This window comes from Carcharodon carcharias, chromosome 7 (genome assembly GCF_017639515.1).
Source record: "Carcharodon carcharias isolate sCarCar2 chromosome 7, sCarCar2.pri, whole genome shotgun sequence".
Classification (NCBI taxonomy): Eukaryota; Metazoa; Chordata; class Chondrichthyes; order Lamniformes; family Lamnidae; genus Carcharodon; species Carcharodon carcharias.
In genome coordinates, this window is record NC_054473.1 from 141909482 (window position 1) to 141928898 (window position 19417).

A 19417-nucleotide genomic window follows, 5' to 3' on the forward strand; every position below is an offset into this window, starting at 1 on the left:
TCAGCTTCACTACATATGTTGCAATTGACTCTCCCAGGGTCCTAACTCTGGAATTAAACTTAAACCGTTGCATTATCACAGATGGCTTCAGCTGGAAATGCATTTTCATGAGGTCCACTAATTCATTAAAGGACTTAGAATTGGGTGCTTTTGGGGACATCAGGCTGCAGATGAGATTGTATGTCTTGCTACCGTTTACACTCAAAAGGATTGCTTTCTGCTTTTCCTTCATGGTAATTTCATTTGCTATGAAATAAAAACCAAGGCGCTCTACATATTGGCTCTAGTCTTCCATAGTTGTGTCGTAAGGATCGATTCTGGTGAAGAGTAGCATGGCTGGTGAGTAGTCTTTTCTTTTTTCTTAAGATTTGATATATTCACGTTAACAAGGCAAGGTGCAACATTGGAGCTATTTCACCCTCGTCACCAAATGTAATGACTTGACGGACCGACCATATACAAACCTATGAACTAGGAGCAGGAATAGGCCACTTGGCACCTCGAGCTTTCTCCACCATTCAATAAGATTATGGCTGATCTGACTGTAACCTTAACCCCGCATTCCTGCTGACCCCCAATGACCTTTCACCCCCTTGTTAATCAAGAATCTATCTAGCTCTGCCTTAAAAATATTCAACAACTCTGATTCTACTGCCTTTTGAGGAAGAGAGTTCCAAAGACTCACCACCCTCAGAGAAAAAAATTCCTCCTCATTTCTGTCTTAAATGAACAACCCCTTATTTTTAAACAGTGGCCCTCTAGTTCTAGATTCTCCCACAAGAGGAAACATCCTCTCCACATCCACCCTGTCAAGACCCCCCCCAGGATCTTAAAGCTTTCAATTAAGTTGCCTCTTACTTTTCTAAATTCCAGTGGATACAAGCCTAGCCTGTCCATAAGACAACCTGCCCATTCCTGGTATTAGTCTAGTAAACCTTCTCTGAGCCGCTTCCAAATGCATTTACATCTTTCTCTAAATGAGACCAGTACTGTACACAGTACTCCAGATGTGGTCTCACTAATGCCCTGTATAACTGAAGCACAACCTCCCTACCTTTGTAATCAATTCCCCTCACAATAAATCATGACACTCAATTTGCTTTCCGAATTACTGACTGTACTTGCACACTTACCTTTTGTGATTCTTGCACTAGGGCTCCCAGATCCCTCTGAATCTAAGAGCCCTCACCATTTAGATAATAAGCTTCCTTTTCAGTCTTCCTGACAAAGTGAACAATTTCATATTTGCCCATATTATACTCCATTTGCCAGATCTTTGCCCACTCACTTAACCTATCTATGTCACTTTGTAGCCTCCTTACGTCCTCTCCACAATTTACTTTCCTACCGATCTTTGTGTCGTCAGCAAATTTAGCAACCATACCATCTGACCCTTCATCCAAGTCATTTATATGAATTGTAAAAAGTTAAGGCTCCAGCACTGGTCCCTGTGGTACGCCGCTTGTCACATCCCTTTAAGCACAGCACATGTGACTCCTTCAAAGAACTCCAATAAATTGGTTAAACATGGTTTTTACAAAACCATGTTGACTCTGCCAATTTCCTTGAATTTTTCTAAGTGCCCTGCTATAACATCTTTAATAATAGCTTCTAACATTTTCCCTATGACATTTGTTAAGCTAACTGGCCTGTAGTTTCCTGCTTTCTTTCTCCCTCCCTTTTTGAATAAAGGAGTTACATTTGCTCTTATCCAATCCAATGGAACCTTCCCCAAATCTAGAGAATTTTGGAAAATTCAAACCAGTGCATCAATTATCTCACTAGCCATTTCTTTCAAGACCTAAGAGTGAAGTCCATCTGGTCTTGGAAATTTAGCAGCCTGCAGCCCCAACAATTTACTTATTACCACTTCCCTGGTGATTGTAATTTTCCTGAGTTCCACCCTCCATTCCATTTCTAGGATGTTATTCTATAGTGAATACTGAGACAAAACACCTCTATGATTCATCCGCCAACTCCCTATTTTCCATTAGCAATTCCGCAGACGCACCTTCTATAGGACCAATGCTTGCTTTGTTAATTTTTTTCTTGTTTAAATATCTATAGAAACTGTTACTGTTGGTCTTTATATTGCTAGCTAGCTTTCTCTCATACTCTAATTTTCCCCTCCTTATTAGTCATTTTGTCATTCTTTGTTCTTTATATTCTTTCCAGTCTTCTGACCTGCCACCCATCTTTGCATAATTATGTTTTTTTCTTTAAGTTTGATACTGTCTTTAACTTTTTCAGAGATTGAAGTAGGTGGCCTTTGTGATGGAGAGTATTATAGGTTTGGAAGTGCAGCTCAGAGCAAAATAAGATGCCGAGGTTGTCAACAGTCAGGTTCAGCTTAAGACAATGGCCAGGGAGGAAGATAGTATTTGTGCTGAAGCTGGTGACAATAACCTCAGTCTTCTCAAAGTTTAACTGGAGAAAATTGTGAAGCACCCATGAGTGGATAGCACACAAGCAGCCTGACAGCATAAGCACAGGGAACAGTTTGAGAGAGATAGTGCAGACTGCAAATATGCAGAAGCTGATGCCATGTCTATAGATGATGTTGGCAAAGAGTAGCATGTAGACAATCAAAAGGAAAGAGCCAAGGACAGATCCTTGGGACTCCAGAACAATGTGGGGTAGGGGAAGCCATTGTTGAAGAGGTTCTGGCAAAGATTGGATAGAGGGAACTATTCAGTACCACTCAGCAGCACTCAGCTGGACAATGGAAGAATGGGTTTGAAGGAAGGTAGTGTAGTCAACCATGTCAAAGGCTGCAGACAGCCCAAAGAGGATAAGAAAGGTTAATGCACCATGGTCACAGTCACATCATTTATGACTTTGATTAGGGTGATTTCAGTGCTGTGGCAGGGATGAAAGTTTGATGGGAGAGATTCAAACTGGAAGTTGTGGAAAAGAGAGGCTCAGATATGAGAGGTGTCAACATGTCCAAGGAATGTAGAGATGAAAGGAAGGCTGGAGATGGAACAGCGGCATATAAAGACAGATAGGACAGGAGGTAAGATAGGAAAGAAACAGGAAAAAGACCTGGGGCAGAATTTTCATCCGCTCAGGCTTGAAATGATGTGCAATGACATCAGCCGAGCGTCCAGATGGCAACGCGCAGTCATCGTTCGATCAGAGGGTGCGCGCAGGAATTGGCAGCGCACCCGCCAACAGTTAAAAGGCCCATTAAGGCCATTAAAAAGATACTTAACTTAAATTTTTCACCGCCCGTCCAAACTTAGATTGGCGGGTGGGCGAAAAGGTCAAGCAGCTTTTGCATTTTTTTGGGAACGTCATCCACAAGTGGGATGAGGTTTCCAACATCAAATAAAAATAAAATAATTTTTTAATAATTTCATTTACAACATATCCTCTCATGTGACAATGTCATATGAGGGGACATGTTTTATAACATTTTAAAAATCTTTATTTCTAATTTTTAAAACTCTTCACCTCCTTGAGGCAGCGCTGTGCCTTGGGGAGATTTTCAAGCGCTCATTCAAGTACGTGCGCGAAGTTCCCCACTCACCTTCCTCCCCCCACCCCAAAGCAGGCAGCCGAGCCTGCCCGACAAGGGGAAAATTCTGCCCATGGATTCAGGACTAGGGCAGCGAGTGTTGTGGGGTGTTGGTTACATCTTGGTGGGGTTTTAATGAAGTCTTCATAGTCTGAAGAAGGTTAACTGTAAGTATTTATTAACTTGCAGAACTATTTACAAAGATATAGTAAAGGGGACAAACTAGAGGCTGTCTCCATACTTACTAATTACTGTAGAACTTCTGTCTAAAGATACGAGAGATAAATCAAATTGCACTAGATTATATGAACCATTAAATATACACAGCAGTTATGTGAAATAATAATATTCACACAAGTAAATTTTAAATGAAGCCCCCCCCTCCCCATGACATATAGGTTTAGCAGTGTGTGATAGTGGTGTTTGTGGCATTTGTTCCCTAGACTAGAGACTAACTGAAAGATATTGATGGCCATGTATCATAAACCCACTGTTGTGCTTTTTCCAGCTGCTGCTAGTTGGCTTTTCTGTGCTTTTCTTCTTTTGTTAGCAAGCCAACTTTGCAGTGTGTGGTACGTTGCTTCACAGCAGGTTTCCAAAACACATCATTATTGGCTAAATTTTTCCAGGTTTTCTGGATGAGTGTCACAATCTTTAAGTCTTTACTTTACGCTCCCCTTGGAAGGTTTCCTCTGAACTCAACTGTCCTTTTTCTGCATAGTATCATAGAATGTTGCAGCACAGAAACATGTAACGGGAACCATCAGGTTTGTACTGGTGTTTTTCTTCACATGAGCTACTTCATCCTACTGTCTTGCTCGCTCTTCAAGACTTTTATTATTCCTCTTACTCATGCAGCTTTCTAATTCCCTTTTCAAAGAATTTACACAAGGTTCTACTGGTAACCAAGAATTCTTTATTCTAACCATCTTTTGCCTGAAGATGCTATTTTCTAACTTTCCCTTTTTTTGTGATAATCTTAAATAGCTACCCTGTCATTTAGCATTGCGTTATTTATCTTGTGTTATAGGATGTAATTCATCTGGACAAACGGAAACATGGTCAACTACCAGTTTTGATTCTGATCTGCCTCACATTATAACTTGAGCGCTGTTACACTTTTTTGAATGGTAGAAAGATCAACTTCTGTTTATGGCTGCCCTTATACTGGCAATTCTGTGCTGATGTAAAGTGATTTTGGATGCATATCAATATGCTCAAGCTCTGGAGTACAACTCAGAGCTACAACCTTCTAAATCAGTGGTGAAAAAGGCTGCCATCTGAGTCTAGTTAATATAATGCAAGAGGTTTCTCAGCAATAGTTGTGGTTTGTCTATCTTTAGGTTCTGCTTACAAATTCTTAATAATGTCAATGGAGAGAAAAAAAGCCATCGGTAAGGGCATGCCACTAATGTGTGTAAGAGGGGCAAGAAGATCCCACGTTATGAATGAATTTAGTGTGTGTGACGGGGATCCCTCCCATCAGTTGCAGAACTGGTGGGAGCCCCATGTAGCTTCACTCCGGGAGACCCAATGCTATTTACGTGCAATCAAGACAGTGTTAAGTCTCCCATGTGGTCAGATTCCAACCCAGTTAGGCGGAACTCCAGCCCTCAAGTATTGCCAGCCAATCAGAGGCTAGCAGCTGTTCAGTACTGGCAGCAGCCATTGGGAGCGGTGGCAGCTGATGGCAATACTCTGAGGCTTTCACCAGCGATCGATGCTGGATCCTGAGAGACAGATAGGTGGGCAAGATGGAGGTCATGGTGAGGGGGTTGCTGGCGAGGTGGAGAGGAGGTGGAGTTGGATGCAATGGCATGGGTTGTCTTTCAGTGTCCCCCTCTTCCCCCACCTTTCTCATTGCCGGCTCCCTCGATCATATCCTGAGTGCCTCTCAATGAGGGATGTCCCTTATAAGGCCGCTGGGAGGGTTTGCTGGGCAGCTTTCTGGAGGTGGCTTTCCTTTTAAATCCCTGAGCCACCAGTAAACCTTGGTGGGCTCAGGAATAACTTCATTTAAGTGTCTCATTAATGCCAGGATTCTTGCAATGGATCCTTCTAACCCACCATAAAAATGTGGGACAGCTTTCCCACCAACAGAAATTGGACACGAGTGCTCCTGCCCGATTCTCCCAGATCCCCCGCTATCATGCCTGCTCTGGCAAGCTGCATTAAATTCCACCTTATTGTGTCATGTAACCTATTGATAATGGCCCCAAGTGTAGTTAAGTGAAAAAGACACCATTCTTTTACAAATTGGCAATGCAACTAAACTGATGGGCCAACTTTGCAAACTGCTGCTCACAGCTTTGGGATCTTGTTGAGTAGCTGGGCTTTAAGGCCACAGATGACATGGTGCATTCCAATGTCATTGTACTCACAGTACATTCTAAATTGGAATTGAATTGGCTTGCATCCCTGGTTTCATAGCCATGGGTTTCAATATTCCTAGTTTTAAAACTTTATATTATTAACTATAGTCCATTTCTAAAAATTTATTTCGGATTTATTTCAGATGAATTCAGTGTCATTCCAGTTGCCAAGCAGTGCTCAGATGTACTTATGCACATAAGTGTCGATTGTTAATATACACATGGTGAGAGTACCATGGTGAAGATAGTGAATTAAAAAAATCTAGAGTGATTGTCATGTCAATAAAGATAATATGAGCTTTCCTTACATGATTTCTGAGACCATCTCCCACAAAACATTGGCTGATATTCCTCTCTTACTATCACCTAAGGAACTAAAACTTTTCAGATGATGCCTTCCCATAAGCAGTACCAAAATCTTTTCTGATCTTCCATCCCACTGCACATTACCACCCCACCCCCACCCTCACACTATCTAATACTGTTTCTTCAATACACTATAACTAAATAGGAATACAAGATAGTCTCAGCTCCAGTATTGACAGATAAACTGGATATCTGTTGTATTTTCTACATTATTCATTTGTGTTAACAGCGCCACCCACTGAAGGATAATATATTCACCAATCTGAATCTGTTGAACGTTGTAGGGAGCCAGAACTGTGAAGAAACCCACAGAAGCTAAATTCTGGATTGATGCATTTTTCTTAATCACATCCCACATTCTCCTAAAGGAGTAAATTAAGATGACTAACATTGGGTAATTATTAGTCTATTAAGCACTTGTCTCGACTTCGCTGTGTGATCATACACCATTATGTTCAAACACAGAAAACAGACTCCATGGGGGTTGCCATGTTGCCCAGGAAATTACACAGTAAGTAATGTAATGTTCTGGATAGTTTCTAATAAATATGTTTTTACTGGCAATTTTTAAATCATTCTGTTTAAAACAGGAAATGTAATGGCATCTGAAGAGCCTCAGTAGAAACAATGTTGTGAATTTCTTGTTGCTTACAATGAGGCCCATCTGTTATAATGAATAATAAATACTGCATCCTAATGTCTAATAGTTACTGTGAATAAAAATCTATTCTCCTTTGAGTTAGGCCTTGAAATTATTTTGGAAAATAAAATGCTTTGGTGAAATGCGTAAGGTATCACAGCTCTCTGCAGCAGTGGAAAGAGCTCAAAACTTTAATAGTGGGGTTGCTCCAAGGCCCTTTTCTGAGTATAACTAAAATCCCATCCATTAAACCATTGCTTCTTGACTAGAAATAGCTGTTCAAGACTTCAAAGGATAAATAATAATTGCTACAATTTTCCCAGAGCATAGAATTATCTTTCACATTATATAATACAACAAAATAAAATTAATACCAGCAGAGCAACTCATTTAAACCAAAGAAAATGTGATCCTATTGGGGATCTTATTGAAACAGAACTGAATTTTAAAAAGTGTCGACCAACATTGTTAGATTGCTGGTAGAGGAAGTGATCTTATCAGAGGTATCTTTAAAACTGTCTTACTACATGTATTGTTCAATATGTCATACTGAGCCATGATTAATACTTAGTATACAGATTTCCCTTCATAATTAATTCTTCAGGACATTATCATGCATGAACATATGGTTACGTGACCCAGATTGGTGGATTTTGTAAAAATTACATTAAAACAGTCAGCATATAATCGTTTCTGTTTACAGGCAGAGTATTATTATATCTCTGCTCCGATTGTCCTAATATTTAAGGTGTTCATACTGAATATTTTCTGTGGTGAATATCATACCTTACAGTCTGGTAACTAATCAGTGATGGATTTTCTTTTTCCTCAGGGTCACACACAGTAGATCATCGGCTAAGAACATTATTTAAGCTTCTCAAATTGTCTGATCACATGATAAACAGCTGTTTAGTAAAGAATATAAGAACTTACAAAATGATATACTGTGTGCTGCTTCCATATCAGAAGCATTTTGTTCAGGGGTAATTACTTATTGCATACTAAAAATTGGTTTCGGTCCTTGGTTTACCAAAATAATTCTCTGCATAAGTTTCCAAAAAATTCTGTTTTAATCAGCAAATATTATGCAGAAAGTTTCATCTTTCTGTCAGCTTCTATTGATTTTACATGATTTATACCTTGTGCCTGTTATGATTAATTCAAATGCACCAGCTGTATAGGAAAATAAGAACATTAATTTTATCCCAATCACCAATGCTTCAGTAAATCGCAATGGAAAGTACTCTGGTGTTTCTGAAGCGATTTTTTTTCCCTGAGTTATAAATATTAAAATTATATAACACCATGAAATTTGATCAATTGAACATGTACATATTAATGGCCTCGCCTCATCAATGAACCAAATTCAACACAAGCTAATATTAGATAATGCTATACAGAACATAATAGCAATGGTGAACTTTGATATGTATTCATTACTTATTTATATACCTCGGGATTAACATTATGTTCTTGCTTTGCCTTGTTCCTTGACCCAGAATTGCCAATATCAAAATGTAAGTTCTGAGCTTTTGAGTTCAGGGTGTGTCATGTTTACATTTGTGCTGCTGATTGGAAGATTACAAAGAAATGCTGGACTTCAAGATTGCTGTTGTGCTTGTTACCTATCTAATTATCCCACAACAGCTATTGATTTGCAAAATGATATAGCTCCTTTAATCCAGTTTGCAAATATTAAGAATGAGAATTGAAACAAATTAACAAGTTCAATTTAGATAATTATTGGGTTGGATGTTTCTACCCCTTTAAAAGAGGATAAAATGTTCTTATCTATATGTATGTTTATTTTATATTACATCTTTGTATTTGCACACAAAGTATATGAAAAGATTCTTTTGAACAAGCACAGTAATTGTGCAACCATGGTATTTGATATCTACTGTCCAGCTGAAGCCACAGCAACAAAGGTGAGCATTGTTATTCTCCTATCTGATGGCTTATTCGTGTGGGGACAGTCCTTGTTGGTCTAATCATGGATATCCATTGTGATCTGCAAAGATCCAGTCAGCCTAACTGGTTCAGGGACAGGTCTGCTACAAGTAAACTAGTTTAACAACTAGTTTCAATGGTTTGTTGCCACAAAAGCAAATTCAGATTTTTTTCGCTGACAAGTTGTGACAACTAATTTATTGACTGAATCACAGAAATTATTGATAAATTATCTAATTTTGATGATTAAATGTTAATAAAGCCATCCTGTTCCATTGGATTGTGGAACTAGTTGTTAAATCAAGAAAACTAGTGGTTAACTGGTCAACAGCAAATTCACTACCATATAATGACTGTGTAGACAGGGCATCTGAGCCATAGATGTGAACTATGGTGCATTCATATGGAATTGTAGTATTGTCCACTGATAAGTGTTAATTTGAAGGGCTTTCAGTCAAGCTGTGTGACTGCATAAACTCCCAGCAGTGCACAACCAACTGCTGTACCTACTTACCTACTCTGTTAAGTAAGTCAGGAGGCAATAATGTCTTCACATTTGCTATTAAAGCTGATTAACATGCACCTTCTTGTGCATTATGACCTGATATATTGTGAATTAAATATTTTTACATCAGTACAATGAGGTTGGTCACAAACAGTGGCCTTAGTAATCAGTGACATTAGCTGTATGAAGCATTTTAACAATGCTGTTAACCTCCTTAGTTTTGCAATTCTGTGCCAAGCTTTTAATTTTGATTTGCTTACAGAGGAGTTGGATATTTCCTTTCCTTCATCCACATTTGTATCTCTCTTGTCAATATAGATCAGTTCCCCATTTAGGCTCGACATATTTATGTTGCTGAAAGCATGTGCTGCATTGCACACGCAGTGACAGCCAGTGTTTGAGAGAATCTGCCTTGGGTTTGTTGATGAAAATCTCTGAAGTGGATCAATAATAGGTAATTTTAAGACTCTAAACATCATTTTTTTACAGTATTGTTTAGAATAATCCTGCTTGAAACAGGCCTTCATTATAAAAATCCATTTAACATCTGATCATATTCAACTTCTGAAATCTAATAACTGGTTAAATCCAGATTAATTTGGAGCTGTGGTAATATTTCTTTAGGATTTATGAAAGAAGATCATGCACAAATCTATATTCTATCAAAGCTGAAGGATTATTATAATTGTGTGATGCAGCAGAATGTTTTAATGGTTATGCTAGTGGCAATATTGTGTTACAAATGGACATCCACTGAATATCGAAGATGCCTCCGATATGATAAATAAGTTATACTTTGAATAGCAAATAATTTATGTGGTTAATTAAACTGAATGGATAACAGGCCTGTGGGGTCTTTAGTTGAATCTCTTTTTCATAAAACATAGACCTCCCTCACATTTTCTAGGAATGACACATACAGTAAAACACTTCGCGCATGAACAAATGTATTCATTGAAAAAACACATGCCTTTTCATTTTGTGATCAACATCAAGTATTGCATACTTGAACCCCTGATGATCCATCGTAACCCTTAATAATTCAAAAGACATTTAGCTTTCTTCAACATGTTTTAAATTAGAGCTGGTTGCAGAGCAGTAGCCCAATGTTTATGCTTAAACACAAAGTACACAAGTCCTTACAGCCTTTTAATATTAGCCTGACTCCACAGCCTGGATTTCAATAAGTTCCTAAATTAATTTAAACCTTAAAAAGCTACTCATTGCCTATATAGTACAAACTAGCTGATATTTCTGTTTTTTCAGGTCAATATTAAGTTTTACAACAAGCACATTTATTTACTGTTCCAATCATTATTCATTTTTAAAAATTATATTATTATAGCTGGAACCAAATGTGTGAAACTAGCCTGAACAATTTTCAACTGTAAACCAGAGCTCCTCTTTCTTTGTTATATTTGCTGCAAACAGGACCATACATTGCATATACAATGTTACCGAGTTCCAGTTAGTTTTTACTAAGCTATCCAGATATATTAAATGGAAATTAATGTAGAGGAATCAAAAATGAATAGCACCAAACTGGATAGCTTCAATATGTTCGTAGGTTGTGATCTTGAAGACTAACACATACTAAAAACCTTTGCAGACCTTCTGTTTGCTGTCAGGATTCTGGATTGTCACACCACACACAACAGTGTCGTTTTACTCTGTCTGCTAACACAATCCCGGATGGATCACACATTCTCCCCTCTGTGTTCCCTCAGGAGCTTTCGGAACTGAAAGCAGCTGGTCTGGTACAAGCAGTCAGGCCCCGAGTGCCTCTTACTTATCACGGTGTGTAAACGGTTTCACCTCTAGTGATCATTGTGCTCCACAAAGCACAAAGGTTGTAGTACCCTAATGTGTTTTTGAAAGAAAAAGCCTTCTATTTTCCTGGTTCATGTGCTACAATAATCTTTTAATTAAGCATCAGCTTCAATAAAAGTAATTTATTAATGCAGTAGTGGGAAGATTGTTCAGCTGTCGTGTCAGTTGAAGAGCATAACATCCAATGACTTAAACAGCGATAGTAAAAAAAGCCTCTGAAATGGGAAGTGAACTATATCTGTTACAGTTACTATATGTTAGATTGCACAGACTCACAATGGAATGTGTAAATTGTTTAAAATTGGTAAAATTCAAAGGAAACATAGTGTACTTGAGCAACAGAACCATTCAACTGTCTCAAATAAAATTTAAAACATCTGAAATGTGATCAGAGCATTGAATTTACTGGTGCACATGGGTTGACTAGGTGGTCCTCATAAAGGCCAGGCAATGAAAAACAATCACCCTATGGCATTAACCCGAGAATGTTCGGAGGTCTGGTAGGAGGGACTGTATCTTTTCATAGCTTTCTTCAACTGAAGCTGAGATGTCAAAAATATGAACTGATCAACAGGAGTTCTTGTTATAAATATTCATTTTCTTAATGTTTGCAATAAATACAAAGTTGACTCATTTCATTTGACACTTAACCAGTTAATAAAATAGTTCCATCAAAATACAAAATCTACATTTGGACAAAATGAAGGAATTAGACAGGGAGTGCAGGATGAACCGTATTCCTGAATGCACTTTTCAATCTTTCTCTTAATCTTAATATGCCTGTGTTAAATTTTAGAGTTGTGCTTTGTACTAAGATAGACATTGATATTCCAAAATTCACAGTAGATGAACAACCTATGATATTACTAGAATTGGGTTGACTATCTGTATGTAAAATATACAGTACAATTTACAGAGAATGCATTTCCTCCTTCTCTGGAATGTCTTCTTGAAATACCAGCATCAAAAGGTTTACCAATCTATTGTTATGAATGTATAATTTAAAATCACATATATACAATATATCATATCTATGCAATAAATAAGTATTGACACTATCATGTTATGCTAATAGGTTAGTGCTTTTCAGAGCCTATTGGAATTGAGAGCAATATAACACTTCACTGAGATAAATCCTTTTAGGCTAAGTGCCAAAACTGTATTTAGGGCTGTAATATGAATATAAAAAAGTATGATGGTTTTCTATAACATTGACATCCTTCATGTTAATTAAAAAGATAGCGAGGGAGACATGCATTAATACTTTGTTCTCACACACCCGAACCAGCAGAAGTCTAGTTGAGCAGCCTGACTGGGACATTTTCCATTAGGTCACTTTCCAGGAATAAATTTAAAATTCTCATCCTTATATTCAAATCCCTGCATGACCAGGTCCCTCCCTATCTCTGTGACCTCCTCCAGCCTGACAATCCTCTAAGAACTTTGCCTTCCTTCCAATCTGCTCTCTTATGCTTCCTCGACCCTAAGCACTGGAATTTCTACACCTCTCTACCTCTCTCTACCTAAAAGACACTCCTTAAAACCTATCTCTTCCATCAAGCTTTTCTTCACCTGTCCTAATATCTCCATATGTGGCTCAGTGTCAAAGTTTGTTTGATATTAGCATATATAGAGGATTGCCTAACAGAAAACAGAGAGTTGGGATAAATGGGTCACTTTCAGGTTGGCAAACTGTAATTAGTGGAGTGCTGCAGGGATCAATGCTGGGGCCTCAGCTATTTACAATCTATATTAATGACTTGGATGAAGGGACAGACTGCATTGTAGCCAAATTTGCTGATGATAAAATGAGGTAGGAAAGCCTGTTGTGAGGAAGATACAAAGAGCCTGCAAAGGCATATAGGTGGCTTAAGTAAGTGGACAAAAATTCAGCAGATAGAGTATAATGTGGGAAAATTTGAGATTGGCCACTTTGGCAGGAAGAATAGCAAAGCAGGATATTATTTAAATGGAGACAGCCTGCAGAATGCTGCAGTACGGAGGGATCTGGGTGTCCTTGTACATGAATCGCAAAAAGTTAGCATATAGGTACATAAATAATTAGGAAGGTAAATGGAATGTTGGCTTTATGGCAAGGAGGATGGAATATGTTTTATGAGAAAAGGTTGAGCAGGTTGGGCCTGTACTCAATGGAGTTTAAAAGATTGAGAGGTGATCTTATTGAAACATAAGATTCTGAGGGGGCTTAACAGGAAGGATACTGGGAGGATATTTCCTCTTGTGGAGGAATCCAGAACCAGAAGGTGCAGTTTAAAAATAAGAAGTCTCCCATTTAAGACGGAGATGAGGAAGAATTTCTTCTCTCAGAAGGCTGATAGTCTTTGGAATTTTTTTCCCCAGAGAACAATGGAGACTATGGCATTCAATACATTCAAGACTGAGTTAGACAGATTTTTGTTCAACAGGGGAGTTAAGGGTTATGGGGGACAGGCAGGAAAGTGGAGTTAAAGCCACAATCAGATCAGCCATGATCTTATCAAATGATGTAGCAGGCTGGATGGGCTCTACGGCCTACTCCTGCCCCTATTTCTTATGATCTTATAATCTTATGACCTGTGAAGCATCTTGAGATGGTAAATGATGTTTAAGGTGCTACAGAAATGCAAGTTATTGTTATTGAATATAATCAAAGATTTTGTTCTAGAAACTCAGACTGGACATATTAAGCCTGATTATTTCTAACTGCTAACTTTGATAAGCACAGATCCAAAAAAAATACAGAATTCCTTATCAAACACGATGAAACATACAAAACTCATAACAACTTCAAACTGAAGTTAGCAAGGACTCCAGAGCTTTGTGGGTGAAATGTCCCGCCCTACCCCTCAGCACCCATCCTATTGAAACTGTGAAGATGTTGCTGAACAGAAAAATGTCCAATAATAACCCACATAATTCCACCTCCAACAGTTTTAGCGTAGAATGATTCATAATTACCCATGCAACTCAGCATGATTTAAGTACAATTATGATGTCAGCTTCCAATCATTTATCTCAATAGTTCAACGACTAAAAGTAGTGACAATCTTTTCAAACTGTTAGTGACTGTATTGCAGACGCTGCATTTTACATCATGTTAGTCAGTGGTAAACAGTAGTATTTGAATCAATCATCACAAGGCTTTTTATATATTGAAATTATTTTATGCTACATAAAGGGGAGAATCTTTGGCTCAGCGAGCGGGAGCAGGGCCCGCTCGCCAAGGCATAAAATGACACGGGGTGACGTCGGGCATGTGTCCCCACGTCACCACCAATATTTAGATTTTCAGTTTGGCGGGCACGCAGCCGAGGCAGCTATGTGCCAGCCGAACTGTCAAAGGCCTGTTAAGGCCATTTAACTAACAATTAAAACAATTAACGGATCTCACCATCCAATCTTAATTTTGCGGGCAGACGAAGAACCCAGGCAGCCTTCGTAAATTTCAATGAACCTCATCCACGGGCGGGATGAGGTTTCGTGAATGATTTTAAATTTCCTCTGTGCCTCGGAGATTTCTGCACTCTTTCGCGTGCGTGCCTCCCCCGGCCGATACAGGGAGTGCTCAGCGCTTCCAGGCGTGCTTCACACTGTGCGGGCCTTAATTGGCCCGCGCATGTAAAATGGCGGTGACCCCCCAATCGGGGCCACCAATCAGGTCTGCGCCTAACCCCGCACAACATCCCCCCCCCACCCCCACCGTGTCCACGCTGCCTTGTCCTTTGTATTGGGTTTAAAATGTGAGCAGGTATTATTCTCCTAAAGAATAAAACTTTAATGCAGCATTTGGAACCACACAAATATCACACAAAGTTAGCATCTTATAATATGAATGCCTTTTGAAGGTGTTGGAGACAACATTCTGATATCTTCAGTCAATATAGGCCTGAAACTGAAGTCAGAGTGCCAAGGATAAAATAGCACCTCACAGTACTCTGTGTCCCTCTCAGCTGATTTGCAAGCACCAGCAGAACTACACACATCCTGGAGGATGTAGTTATTGAGCAGGTTATGAGCAAATGGTGGTGGCAGGGGAGGAGCTGGAATGTGCTGCTTTTATATAGCCACACCATTGACGTCAATGACCCCTCAAATTTGGAAAATATAGAGGTGTGCTGAAATTGGCCAACTGAGTCTTGGTACTGTTGCTATTTGGCGCAAAGGAGTTGCAAGTTCTCTACATGGTGGCCTGTGTATGTTTGTTGTAATCTATGGGAAGCAGATCCACTGCTAACTGGAAAGAGGCAAAGGGAGAAAAGTTGTGGTTGGTTGTGACCTCACTGCGACCTGACAGTGCTGTCTCTCAGGGGAAGGGAGGCTGAAAGTGTCCTTGCAGCTGATGGCACTGAGCCACAGGCTTAGTGCTGGCTTAGAGCCAGTTATCCTTGGATGTTGTCAGGTAGGTGTGCCAGGACTTCTAGATTTGGTTAGGGGCATAATGACTCTGGTCCCTGTTGATCTTCCTAGGCAGGTCTTCTTTCATCTTCTACCTTTCACTTCAGCTACAAAATCATGAAACTGGGACCTTTCCAAAGCAACTCCTGTTATTAATTTTACATCGTCCTGACAACCAGCACAGGAGTCTGTAACATGCATAAATGGCTCGTCGCCCCCTGAACTGGAGTGAATGTATTGTAAAAACTCCTATTCAGGCTGCTTTTCTTTTACTATGTTATTATTCTGCTGAACTTTTGTAAATGCTTCATTTACCGTCGACTGCTTTTGGATGCTTTTGTTTCCACAGAAGCTTTTTGACTATGTTCTAATGCCAAAAGAAGCCAAAACAAAATAAGCGAGAAAACAGTGAAAAAAAGCCCAGAAAAACACAGAAGAATGGCATGGAAAATATTTAAGAAAAACAGAAGTAAAGAGAAAAAAAGCAGTTAAAAAATAAATCATTGTAAATGGCATGCCCTTTAAGAACTCCTTTATAAATGGAGCTTCTCTTCACATCCATGTCTGGGCATACAATGGAATCCTGTTCTGTATGATGGGTAATCATGTGCGCTACGATTTCACACATTAAAATTAAACTCTCCAAAAATCCACGAGAGCTATCGATGTGGGCACTTAAACCCAAGCAGAAAATCACAATCTGTCCAACGTCTCCACCCGTCCGGACTGCAGCCGTGAGCACAATTGTGGCAGTCACGGTATTTATTTCCCATTCTTTCTTTTGCACATGTACGTGTTTTATTTAGCAACCAAAGTATTCTGAATCTAAATTCAAACTAATTCAGAAGCTTTTTTCCTCGAACTAATGAAAAGAAGCTAAGTCAGAGCAGCTGGAATTTGGGGTTACATGTGTTGCTTATTCTGGGTTGTTAAGCAAGAGTGAGTAAATGATGAAAGTGGCCCTATTAATATGAAGTCAATGATATCAGTTCCTTAGTTGAATGTGTTACACCTAATTCAACAAGGGGTAAAAAGTTTTTCCTCTCTCCTGTTTATATAGATTTGAAATTTTTAAAAAATATTTTTGGGAGGACACTTGAGAAGAGTCTTGACAAAACAATTTGCATTTATGTAACAACCTTAATGTGGGTAATGCTCAAAATATCAACTAATTCTGAAATTTCTCAACATCTGGTGTAGTCCTGCAGCCAAAGAAATCTAATGACTGCCTGCCATTAGCAAAGTCATCCCATGAATTCACCATCTCTAATCCATGATCTGCCAGTACCAATAAACACAACCAGGCTATGTTGCTAAGTTTGATCAATGGCCTAACAAGTCAACAAATGTCCAATTGTTTTACAGGTGCAGTGTCTCGGGACCGATCTGTGCCTGATTTCGGATCTTGCCGGTTTTCAGAGATAAAGAACAGAACATTAATTCATTTAATGGGAGACACGTGAAATTAAGTGAAGTTTCTTTTCATTAACGTTTGAAAAAAGAATACTTTATTGCTCTGCACAGTGTATCACCATCACTATCAAGACTTATCCATTTATTCACCACTGGGGCTAGGTTGGGCGGTTCTCTGTGGGTCGGACAATCCAGGCTGGGTCCATCAGGCAGATCAGGCCAAGGCAGGTTGGATGGGTCAAGGGTCGCTTGAAGCATGGGTAAAGACTGTCATGCAAAGCCAATAACCAGTCTCGCGCACCACCACACCAATGCAGCATCTAACCAAATTGTCCCGGTAAGTTATTTTAATCATTTTAAAACAAGTAAAATTGATATGTGGGTGCTTGTAAAAATTCCAGTTTTCAGACAACTCCAGTTTTTGGGTAGCCAGGTTTGAGGCACTACTGTACCTCTATTTAAACAATATATATATATACCCCTGCATACACTTACAGTGAAACAACCATTCAAAACACCAAACTAGTTAGGCCAACAGACGGAAAAAAAATCACTGTGCAACTTCATGGCTTTACTAAATTGAGAAATCTGAGTAAAGAACATGAACTACAGTCTGGAACTCTGAAAAAGAAGAGAGATGAGGTAAATCAAAGGAGAGTGAATTTGTAGTGTAAGCTTTGCTTTGAAAAGACTGGCAATTCGAGAACTAGACTGAGATGGGGAAGAGTTCCGCATTGAGTTTGAGTAGGGGATGGAGCACTGAGTCGTGATTTAAGCCCAGTAGCACTAATTTCACAAGGCTGCATTACCAGCTAAGAGCCTTACTAAACCTAAGTGTGTGCCTATTTGTTGATCTTGTGAAATTGTTAAAACGATTGATTGAAAACATTTATATATGCCTATAACACTATGAAGTCAATTCTTTGACCTATGCTCACCTTTAGTGAGCCTTTATACCAGCAGCAAGTCATTCAGAGTTAGATAGGTACAATTAATAGAATTTTGTAGTTTTGTTCAAAGTTTTCTGGAATTCAAGTTGAGATTAGATTTTTGTTAGTTTTCAACTGACAGAATTTCTTCACATCAATCAAGATATGGTAATAGTTGCACTGCACATACACGGAGGGTAGCAAAGAATCATTATGTAAATAAAATAAAACATGAAAAGAAAGTCAAAGTATCAGAACAGATAATCTAAAGCACTTGTTAGGTTTTGGTCCCAGTTTACACTGCAAACAAGAGAAACACAAATTTAAAGGCTGTGAGGAAATCTGGAGTTCAGATAAAAAGATCTGGGAATCAATGAAGTGGCCTGATTTGGCTGCTTAAACTCCCAATAATCAAAGAGAAGAATTGCAAAAATCAATTATGGTTTAAGTGATGGAACTGTGAACAATAAGCATGGTTTTTATTTCCTTGAGTGAGGCAGAGGGTGACAAAGTTTGTAAATAGAAAAATATGGTCAGTCTAACTTGTGGAAATGTCGGTTTACGTGAAGCACAGTACACTATATCATTAACATAATATTTTAATTAAAAATTCTATGAGTACGAGTGTATATTTTAATTTTTTTTCTGGTACCAGAGAACCAAAAGAAACATATGACAATTTTACTGAAATATTGTTGATTTTAAATAAATTGTTATTTCTCACACAAACTGTCAACTGAGTTTTTTATGCAATCATTAAAACTCTTGGGTGGAGGCAGATGTATGTGGACAAGCTATAATGTTAAACTGCCTGAATATCATTAGAGGCAATAAAGTTTTATTTTACATTTGTAATTGCCTAAACCTCTTTTCTAGCATGTGCTGCCACATTGTGGTCAAATTATGAAACTGATTTCAATTGTTAATATTTCACAAGCTATGAAACATTTGTAAATGAATGGTTACTGTTCATGTCTGAAGTAATTAATGGAACATTTGTATAATGTGAAGAAGAATCCCTCAAACATGAAGAGGATATTGTAGTTGGTCTTTACGCTTTGATCGAGTATGATGGATGCTTTGTTGCAGCATATCTAAATTAACATAATATCATTGTCAAGGGACTCGTGAAAAGGTTCAATTACAGCGCAATCTCATTAATACCAGGGCTTGTTAAACTAACAGACAATCCCATAGTCTCTGTTATACAGACAAAGACTGTATGTGTTGGAAATACAATTAGCAAATGAGTGCCTTCTGTCTGAAGGATGTCACTGGTAGTTCTCAATTTCACTCCCAAGAAATACACAAAAAATTTTGGCTTATGGCCACAAGCATATGTTCCTTCTCTGCAGTCCTTCAAACCATAGCCACCAAAACTATAGAAAATGGACTTCAAGTCCTATATGTGTAGAATAAGGATCTGAATAGTCTGAAGCACATCACTTTTTGTTAATACATTCCAGTTTACAAGCCTGTCCACCATCAACAAGGCAC